The 11,720-nt window shown below is 36.3% G+C and overlaps 1 protein-coding gene across 5 annotated transcripts in view; it reads left to right on the forward strand.

Moving 5' to 3' along the window:
* The window catches only part of LOC106876780 (circadian locomoter output cycles protein kaput-like), a 139,472-nt gene that overhangs the window by 108,927 nt on the left and 18,825 nt on the right, over positions 1-11,720 (forward strand). The gene's annotated exons all lie outside the window — the stretch shown is intronic.

The following is an 11,720-nucleotide window of genomic DNA, read 5'->3' on the forward strand; positions in this document are numbered from 1 at the left end:
CTTCTTTATTTCTTTGTTGTGTATTTTGTTTTCTTCTGATTCTTTCTATTCTTTGTCCTGTTTCTTTTTTTTCTTTTTTTTTCTTTTTAAGTTTCCATTTTCGTTTCTGTCTACATTCTTTGATGACACATCACAGAATTTCTTTTTTAGCCATTCTTTCGCTATATATTTCTCATTTATTTGTCATGGAGTTTTAGAAAACTTTAGAATTGTTTTCTTGTTCTCTTATTTGTGTTACTTTTGCTCCTTTTTTCTGCTTGAGCATTATTATTATTATTATTATTATTATTATTATTATTATTATTATTATTATTATTATTATTATGTTGTTGTTGTTGTTGTTGTTGTTTTGTCATTGTTCCTATTGTTATTGCCATTTTCATTATTATTATTATTATTATTATTATTATTATTATTATTATCATCATTATTAATAATAATAATAATAATAATAATAACAATAATAATAAGTAATAAAATAATAATAATATTGGACTAATTTACTACCAGTATTTAGTTTCATCCTTTAGAATTTTCTGTTCAAATCCTATCAAGATCAACCTTTGCCTTTCATCCATCTATCCATAGTCAATAAATAGCTATTTGCTGGGGTTGATTTGATCAATTATACCTCTTCAAATTTTGTAACCATGTACCAGTATAAAATACCCTTAATTTGACATTGTTGGTATTATTGTTAATGAATGAATGAATGATCTAATATAAGAAATTATTGTTATTATTAATATTATTATTAAAGGTGGTGAGCTGGCAGAATCGTTAGCACACCAGCAAAATGCTCACCAGCATTTTTTCCACCTTTACATTCTGGGTTTAAATTCTGCCAAGGTCAACTTAACTTTACATCCTTTTGGGGTTGATAAAATAAGTACCAGTTGAGTATTGGGTCAGTGTAATTAGCTTGCCTCTTCTCCTCAAAATGCTGGCTGTGTGCCAAAATAGATTTGAAAAAAGTTTTATTATTTCTCAATCATAATACTGGTGGAAGACTGGAATGGCATTTTAGATGCATGCTGAGACTGTATTGTAGGATAAGCTAATAGGAGAGAGGAATCTAAAACCTTAGCACATCTGTTCAAACAGTTCTAGTTGTGCTACTGTTAATGGATCTCATAAATGTACCACTGTGGACAGAAAGAACTGCATTGAGTTATCCAAAATATATTTAAATTAAGTTTTTGTAATGTCAACAGATAGTGAAGGATGTTCAAAGTTTCACCTGATTGGCTGCACAGCCCACTAACTTATAAAGCTGCTTGATTGAGCTAGATTAATTGCATAAACAGAGTTGATTACTGGAAGCTGAACAAATTTTTGTTGGGACACAAAGTTCACAGTAACTGATTTAGTGAATTAGTTAGGTTGTAGTCGACAGGGGTGATCATTAACAATTTGTAGTGGAGTTCCTTGAAGATGGGATTAGAAGAGAATTTATAGTATCTAAGCAAAGAAGTAGCAATAGAGAAAAATAATTTATAGGAGAAATTCATGAGTAAATTAGAAGAGAGGATTAAGAAAGACATCATTACTAATGTGTAGCAGAGAGAAGGCTCCCCACTTCAGTCATTTCTTCAATGTCAAACATGGAGGTTGTGTTGTCTGAGCTAAAATTTATATTCTTAAATATAAGAGTATGGAAGCTATTTAATAGACCTGTGTTACAGAGGCTTAGTGTGGTAATAAAGCAACACTTCAGTCTTTGGTGGACCAGATCAGAGACTTGTTACTTGATTTCAGGCAGATGTGAATGACTTTGCTCATCTGTTCAAGGTGAATGATGAAACAGATATGGTCATTGTTCTCAGAAAAAAAAGGGGAATTTAAAAGATATCGAAAGTTACTGAAATATAATTGGTAATAAATAGCTGTGTAAAAATTCTGTCTTCAATGATCTGATCTAAAAACTTTATATATATATGTCAGACTTGTTTGCTAATGTCTTAGCAGACATTTACCACCACTCACAACATGATGGGAAAATTATCGATTCTGAGAGCTGAGCACTGGTAGTACTGCTGAGAAAAAGCATAAGCAAGTGGGACATCATTGGTAATATCTAGTCTATTATTGCATTCAGCAGAGTTAAAGATTTTCTCTATGGTTCTAGCAAAGGGGTTGGCACTTTTTGTCAGTACTATGGTCAGGAAAATGCAATTTTGCATAATCTTGAGTTATCCATGACAGCCTTCACTTCACATAACACTTCATAGTGAGGGTGGGTAACAAATCTAGAAAGTTTCAGTTAAGTTGACCATTACTATTTGGCAGCTGTCCTTAGTGTCATTTTGACTGGGTCACTTCAGCATACAGCAGAATCTTTTTGGTGGTCAGACTAAATGGAAACCTATCAAATGTTATGTTCTATCGAAGACATCATTTGTCATTCATTCTGTATGTACTGTCTCTTGAACCACTGTTATGGAAACTGGGGGTATTAAGACGCATCTTGTTTGAACTGTGATATGTAAGAGCCAGGTTGGCATTTGCTGATTATGTCACCGTAATATAATTGACTCCACAGGAGCTAAGGTGGTCAAAACCATTCCAAAGGAATATAAAGCAGTAACAGGAGCACAAATTAACCTGGGAAGATTAGTTGACTTTACATCTGAGCACCTAGAATGGCAATTCCATACCATAGTACCATAGTAGAGCACTGACCAATAGATCGGTTGTTTCTTAGGATTTGATGTTGTTCAGACTTTCAGTGGATAAGAACAGAATACTTTGACCAGACTGGAGCAAATATTCTGCCTTGACTGATGATGTATTGGCATGTACTGAGATCATGGTATCTTCAGAGATTTCTGGTTGGTGAATATTTTTTTCTGCAAGTCACCTCTTAGATGGAAATAAAGTTCTACATTAAGCAGAGACTAAAACTGACTGCTTAACATCTGGAATATTGCCTGTCACTCACAGTCCTATACTAGTCTGATAGAATGACCAGTGTAACTTCCTCATTAGCATTCCATAGAAGTCTAGTGGCATCATAGGATGCCAAAGATTCCTTACAAAAATTTGTGTATTGGCAAAAATTAAATGCCTGGTCTGTTTCTGAGCACTTTAAACCCAAAGACAAACGATAACTTTCAGAAATCTTTGGTCTGGCTGTCCTTCTGAAAGGCATTGCCAGTTCAAGATAAACTCTACAAGCACAGAAGTGCCATCAAATGAACTTGTTTGAAATATATATTGTATTTGAATATATAAAGGTAGCATTGTATACATTTATCACCTGCTTGACTTTTTGGTGATAGCTTCATCTATTCTTAACCACCTGTCTGAAATGCTTGCTGACTGTTTTGCATGTACCTTCAAATGTCTAGGTATTACTGACGTGTAGAGCTGTTGAACTATTATCATCACTTCTAAGATAGATCTGGATATCAACAAGTTTTGTGTGAAGATCATTCAATCTGGAAGTCTGGGCTATCCTTGACTTGTCTTGTGGGTCTCCTTGATTGGGCCTGGGTAGCAATCCTCATCTGATTTCTCTGTAAACTCCTACACACACAAACACACACACACAAACACACACACACACACACACACACACACACACACACTCTTCTAAACTGTCTCTGTAATGTCTTCTTGTCTGTCAATTTTCTTATAGGAAAAGATTGTTGTTAGTGTTATTGTTGTTGTTCCTTTTATACTTCTTGTTTTATATCCTGTACTGTCAGGTCCAAACTATTGTCCTGAAGCACCAAGAGGGGAGAGGTCACTAGGTGAATTAAATTTCAAACAGTGCAATCATCTAAACTGCATAGCTATTGATGTTGCCTGGGATATAGTGGCTAAACTTTTCCATTCCATCCTTCATGAACCCTAATACTTCTATGACCACTGGTATTATTTCAGCCTTCATATTCCAGGTGCATAGCCTAGCGGTTAAGGTGTTGCATTCATGATCACCAGATTGGATGGCATATTATGTTGTTGAGCAAAGCGTTTCATTTCATTTTGCTCAAGTGCTGTGTGGGGACTGGCATGCCAAAGAATACATCCAACATTTCCTCTGTGTATAATAAAAGGTGACTAAAAGAGATTGAGGTAGGATTTGCACTCTGACGTTGTAAAACTCTCACCACCAATGGCTACCCAAATGGACCCATGGACTGGAACATTGTCACCTGAGTGGTGTGAAGGTATCTTCTGCCAGAAGTAGAGAATCACCAATAAATGGTGGATACAGCAACACACTGTTACAGTGCGTCCTCACATACTGCTGCTGCTACTACTACTACTACTACTACTACTACAAAACATTCCACATCTTGTTAATTTTGATCTCCAAGTCTTTGTACTTGGTCAACTTCTCTAGGTTTCTTGGAAGTTTTTTTTTTCTTTTTTCTTGAAATTATTGCTATATATCTCCTATCCTTAATAAGAATGTCAGGCTTGTGGGTTTTTATTTCTCTCTCAGTGTGGCGGATGGGGAAATCCAAAAGATAGTGGCATCCTTGTTGTCAGTGACTATGTTTGGCTAATGTTCATACCACTTCTCAGTGGACTTGGTTTTATACCTCATACTTTCCAGCATCAGTAAATCACTGCCTTAAGCCTGGAGATGTCTTTGGTCATTGATAGTCCCAGGGATGCAGAAACTATGTGGTTAATGGTTTCTTCATATTTTCCACAGATCTTGCGCTGTAGATTTGTTTCATCCTTGATGGTGTGATGTTGATAGGATCTGTACAAGATTCTGATCTTGTGCAATGATTGTCAGACTTCTGTCTCTATTTCCAGTTTTGCACACTTAAGCTATTTGTGTATGTTCATTCAATCTTTTTGCATGGTTCCAAGGTGAAGTACATATTCAGTACTCAGCATCAAGTCATATGACCTTAGGCACACAGAGAGTACCTTTCACAGGCTGTTGGCAGTTTCAGTTAGTGCCAAGTTTTGTAAGGTTACAGTGTTAGGTATCATATTTGATTCTTAGTTGTGTGTTATAAATATGTTGGGAATAGAGCCAAGAGCTCTAAATAATATTAGTACAACTTCAGTTGGTATATTTCACATTTATGAAATTACTGGAGTTCTGAAAACTTAGCAATTTTCTCATCTGCTTTCCTAGATATGTCGTTATTGTCCAGGATGGTTACATGTAGCACTTCTATATCTCTTTCTCTATCACAATAATGTCAGTCAGTGGTGCTCTATTTAATCATTTTGCCAGAGGAGCTTTCTGTGATAGCCACACGATTTTATGAATCCATATATTACACTACAAATATATTCATAAATATATATGTCTTACAGAGTTTGTATCAACATTTAGTTCTAGGTTAGACTCTCAGTTTCCTGTTTCAATCTCCCTTTCTCAACCAATCTTATTACTGTTTAGTTTTTTGGGTGTTGTATATTATTTTCAAACTGGCTATGCTGGAGCATTCTTTTGTATTTACTTCGGTTTTCTGCCATGACACTGTCTCTCCTTATAGATATTCTTGTTCTCAGTCATTTTTTAGTTTTAACTATGTTGCTGCATTCTGCAATATTCTGTAAGTAGTTCACTGTTACTTGCAAAATACTGGTCTAATGATCTATGTTAATTTTCAACACATTTTTTAGTGTTGATTATTCCTTGTTGCATGAGCAAGTCATTGAAAGACACCAGTGGGTGCAGTGCTTTGTACTCTATCATCAACTTGCCAGTATTTCTATCGATGTCTTCAATCTCTTCCTTAGTCCAATTAAGAGTAGTGGTGCTATAGCACATCACTGCCATGGCCCAGCTGCTGATGCTGTGATTAAATTTCTGGAATCTATTGTGTTTTGCGATAAAATTTTCATTCTTGTTAAATATGTATCTCTCATAATTGTCTTCATTATTCTGTCTAGAATTTGATCTAATTTTGAGATACCCAAATATTTAAAACAGTTGCATTCAAAACCACTAATTCTCTCTTCTGAGATGGTAGCTGAATATCATTGCATGTCACATTCTTACCTGCTTTTCTGATTAACTACTACACATTTTGAGATGCCAAACTCCACTCTAAAATCCTGGCACATATAGCACACACCATGTTACTAAGTCTCTCTCTGGTATCGCATACTACCATCTTTATCTTTTTTCCAGTTCCTCCCACCCACCTTTAATTAATACACAGTAACAATGTATCTTCTCTATAGAAAGATACCTGTGCTTGTCCTTTATCATAATTTAACCTTTCGGCACCTGGTATAAAGCTGCCTACCCCTCTCTCAAATATGTTCCCACTCAGCTAAAGGAGCTTTTATATTTTCTTTTCCTACATTGGAAGTTATTTGGCAACCTCACTAGCAGCTTGAAAAAACACCTAGTACACTATGTAAAGTGGCTGGTATTAGGAAGGGCATCCAGCCATAGAAACCATGCCAAAACTAACATGAACCCAATGCAGTCCTCCAATTTGTTGGATCCTGTCAAACTGTCCAGCCCATGCCAGCATGGAAAACGGATGTTAACTGATGATGATGACCAATTTAGACTTCTAACTTAGAAAACAGGTTTATGTCATTCATAAATAAAATGTTAATTTCTGGATCTTCCTTTCCAAGTTCATTTTCCAGTTTTATGTAATATTATTGATGATGGTATTAATAATAAGGCAAAAAGTAAAGAAGAAAAGGAATTTCTTTGGAAAATGCAGTTTAATGGTTCCCAGACTTTCCTTCGCAACCTATAGGTTCGTCTTCCAATGTGGCATGCTAGATGCTGTGATATTGATAACATTTTCAGCAGTGACAAACATTAACAAACTCTTGAAAAACCATGGGTAGGCTTCTTTAAAAATGGCCCATATACTTAGGCCAGTACATCCCTTGCAACTATGCAACATGTATTAAATTCAAAGTGATCTTTTATCACATACAGCCCTTTCCAGCACCCTCTTTTGCTCCACAAGTAGCAGATCATTTAGTAACAAGTGTTTCTCTGTAAATATTCTTGCTCAGAGTATCCACTGTAGACTTAAACTTAAACCTGCATGGTAGTTCTCTACCACTGTTCTTTTGATCTCATCTTTCATATTGAGAGTTGTTCTGTCCTCAGCCATTCATGTGGATACTTTTAGATAGTAATCATTAAAACTCAGTGCTATTTTTACATGTAAGTGAGAGCTCTTCTACCAGAACACTTGAATCAGATCCAGGTGCCTTCCAAAACATCTTTTGTTGTTTTGGAATTGCTTTTTCCAATTTCATCTCAACTTCTTTAATCCATGCAGCTCCACTTCTGTACTTGTCCAGAACTTCCCAAATATCAGTCTGGAACCTGGTAACTTCAAGGTTTAGCAGGGATACGCCCCAATTTTCTCCAAATAATTTTATGCACACTTATATTTGCTTTGAGACCAACAGGCAGTTTTCTTCAAATTACTTTTCTTTGGCAACAGTTTCCCTGCAATACAGCTCTTAATCCTCTTTCCCTAGCAATACAGCTCTTAATCTTCTTTGCATTAACATTAATACGCACCTTTATTTTCATCTTGAATCCTATAGTTTTTAATCCAAACAGCCTGTCTAGTCTCCTTTTATCTCCTGTCTTATTCTTCAATTGCCTTTGAAACCAAACATTTATTCTACACAAGTCTGTTGGTATCACCATTCAACCTTCTTTTCTCAGTTCAGCCAGTTTCATCATCTTTTCTTCGCCACATTTCATTTCTAGCCTCTCTTCAAATCTGTATGCCAACTGCCCATATCAGTCTTTGAATATCTGATATATTGAATACAGCAATGTACTTCAATGCTATTTTGACCATAGCAGTTTCACTCCCCAACATTCTTTTTTAAACATAGCAAACATTGAAAAGTTCAAAATTTTCCTTAAGTTTTTTTCCATAATCCTTGACATCATTTCTTCCATTTCATTTCTCATTTCTTTGCCAATAATAAATCTTCTATCAACATCACCATCACCATTATCATCAATGCTATCTTTATCATCAACACCACTGTCACTGTCGTCATCACCATCATTGTTCACTAGATGTTCACTCCTGTTCAAAAATCATTCAGGATTTTTTTGCTTTCATTTCTACTGACTGTCAAATATTTTGCTAGCTATGGTTCCTGCTACATGGTAATCAACTTCCACACCAGAAAACCAATTACTTTTCCTTAACTTGTGGACCTAACCCACCAGTTTATTCTTGGAATTGTTGATCATACTGAACTCTTGCCAAAACCAGTGGGTTCTGGTTCCTGTTCCACTATGACCATTAACCAGTGGCATTTAAGTTCCGTTTTATTGTCTAGTTTGCTCCACTTATATCTTTCACCAGTTTTGTTTTAAGTTATAGTTTTTCTGTGACTTCAAATCTTAAGACTTTTTGCACATTTATTGTTAGTGATATTGATACCCCTATGTCAGAAGCTGCACCCATTATATCTTTGGGGTTGAAAGTGAGTGCCTCAGACACCATTACATGTTCCAAATCGGGCACTTCAGATCCCATATTATAGCGTTACATTTATTTTAATTTATTTTAGTGATTAAACATCATTCACATTGAGAGTGAGTTTATTTATGTATTGAGAGGGAGAATTTCACTTCTTGGTGTTTTATACATATAATATATATTTCCTTGACATTATTGAGAAAAAAATTTGGGCTCATTGACCTGAATATGCAGCAATGGGGTGTGGGAAAGCACTTTCTTTTGTTACTTGTTGTTGTTGTTATTGTTGTAACATTGGCACAATGCCAAACATTTGTAAAAAAAATATGTAATATATTGTCCTTAATGTATAATTTTTTTTTTTTTTGAAAGAGTGAGAGAAGGTGATTCATTTTGGTTATTTTGTGTATTTTGATTGACCCCGTTATTCCCATCTTTTGGCAAATATTAATTACAACTCAGTTACGTTAATTACAACACAATAGAACTGCCCAAAAGTTGGCATCTTCAGTTCGTGCTAAATGTTCTACAGATCAATTACAGAAAACATCAGGTCAATAGATTTTTATCATATCATAATCATTCTTTTATTTAATAATAGGCACAGGAGTGGCTGTGTGGTAAGTAGCTTGCTTACCAACCACATGGTTCTGGATTCAGTCCCACTGCGTGGCACCTTGGGCAAGTGTCTTCTACTATAGCCTCGGGCTGACCAAAGCCTTGTGAGTGGATCTGGTAGATGGAAACTGAAAGAAGCCCATCATATATATGTGTTTGTCCCCCCAACATCGCTTGACAACCGATGCTGGTGTGTTTACGTCCCTGTAACTTAGTGGTTCAGCAAAAGAGGCCAATAGAATAAGTACTAGGCTTACAAAAAATAAGTCCTGGGGTCGATTTTCTCGACTAAAGGCAGTGCTCCTGCATGGCTGCAGTCGAATGACTGAAACAATAAAAGAATGTGCTGATATAAGTAGTGAAGTTCTTAAATTTTGTGCACAGAAACACATAACAGACTTCTTTTGGCTTCTGTCTTCTAAATCCATTTACAAGGCTTTGGTCATCCTAGGATTATAGCAGAAGATGTTTGTTCAAATGCTATGCAGTTGGACTGAATCCAAAACCATGTGGGTAGGAAGTGAACTTCATAGTCATGCCTGCATACACATTTGGTGATGTCACCTGTGTTGAGACTATATAAAAAACACCCAACACGCAATGGTTGACATTAGGAAGGTCACCCAGTTGTAGAAATCATGTCAAAGCTGACACTAGAACGCGGCACACTCCTCTGACTTGCTAGCTCATGTCAAATGCCCAACCCATGCGGCATGGAAAACAGACATCAAATGATGTTGATGATGAAGATGATGATGACAATGATGATGATGTATTAACAGTGCGATGTTCTTGTTTTAAAATTTTCCTCTACAGATTTTCTATAGAATTCAGTGCTGGCTCTGAATTTTATAGGAATCTATTGAGGTAAACTTTAAAATATATATATAAATTCGTGTGTGTGTGTGTGTGTGTGTGCAATTCTTTTATGATCATCATCTAAAGGCTTTGGCCATGCTGGGGCAATGCCAGTGTTATCACCTTTTCAATGGCTTTTCTTAATGTGGTTGACTTACGGTGAATCCAGAGTTTAGTATCACTGCCCTCTTTTAAGTTTCTTGCTGTGATGTAGGATCATCTAGGATCTTGGACAGCAGAAAGCCGAGTTGATTCTTGAAAACATCTACCCCCACTCTGTGCAGATCTCTCATTTTGGGGGGCAAGATAATAAATAGCTGTTGGCCTTTGGATAACAAGCTATTGCAATACCTGATCCTTACTCCAGATGAAAGGAGTAGGACCTTTGGAATAGTACAGTGGCATCCTGTTCAGGGACTGATATAAGTCTCAATGCAAAAGTTTAGTGTCAGTCCCTCTTTGATCTTCCTCATATGTATCATCACTGCTTATCTCTCCCTTCAGTGAGTAGAATAGTAATTCTTTCAGTCACTCCCAATTGCTTGGTTGCTTTGTTGATTCATTCCTCTTGGTGTTGCACCATTGAAGTTCTGCTATTAAATTGACAGAGTGGGCTGACCATAATTGAGAGCAGTAGTCCAGACAGTTGAGGACAATATCCTCCATAGGACCAGCATAGTTGCCCTTTGTCCCCAAAGTTCTTAGAATTCATCTGGTCATTCACCAGCACAATGCCACTTTCTTGGGGATATACATATATATATATATATGAAACAAATTTTTGCTTATATCAAGCCCCACATCATGCACTGTGTTTAATTCTTGGATTGCCTTCCCTTTTGGTCCAAAGTATCTATGGTGTTGCATATTAGCACAAGTTGGCTGTTAGTTAAGGGCTTTGAATTTTCCTGCATTAAATCGTATGTTGTTTTCTTCAGCCCTTTTATATAAGGAATCTAGTTCTTTCTGCAGAAGATTAGTTTTGAGAAGGTTCTTGACTGCTTGTGCTACTTTTGTATTGTTGGTATAGCTAGTTAGAGTAGCTGTCTATGTAACCAATGGCATGACTGAGAGAACCACTAGAAACAACAGTTGCCCTAAGACAGCTCCCCAAAACACTTCAATAACTATTAATCTTTTCTAGTAGTTGGCTCCATTGGCTGCTACATCATGGCTTCTATCTTTTAAGAAGTCATATAAGCACTCACCCAGTTTTCCAACTATACTGAGTTCTTACTGTTTGTGGCATATTCCAAAATCAACCCTATCAACGGTCTTTGCAAAATTGAGATATATCACATCCACATTTGAGTAATTCATAAGTGTTTCAGCATCATGCAGTCATAATATTGCAGGAGCTTTGTAAGGTAGCTTCTTCCTGAGCAAAAGCCTTGCCAAGTGTTAGGGAGCAAGTCATTGTCTTCGAAGAACACGATTAGCTTCCTCCTCACAATGCGTTTTATGGACTTTGCTGACATGTGAGGTTAGAGAGACAGGCCTATCATTTGTAGCATCTGCTCTGCTTTCTTCTTAATGGATAGGGCATATTATGCCTTCCTTTAACTTTCTGGAAAGTATACCACTTACAAGAAAACTTTGGAAGAGGATTTGCATTGATGTTGCTAAAGTCCATTTGCATTTTTTTTTTTTGGGAAGATTGCTGGGAATCCATCAGGGCCAGTGGCTGAGTGTAAGCCCATTTCGTCAATGGTTGATACTGCATTAGTTTCCTTTTTTTTGATGTAATCACTAATTGCTTTCCCTTCATGTAAAGCGGTGGTGTCAAAGAACTCATCTGGCATATTTATTTGCAAGTATCCCAAC

Source organism: Octopus bimaculoides, chromosome 16, assembly GCF_001194135.2.
Source record: "Octopus bimaculoides isolate UCB-OBI-ISO-001 chromosome 16, ASM119413v2, whole genome shotgun sequence".
Classification (NCBI taxonomy): Eukaryota; Metazoa; Mollusca; class Cephalopoda; order Octopoda; family Octopodidae; genus Octopus; species Octopus bimaculoides.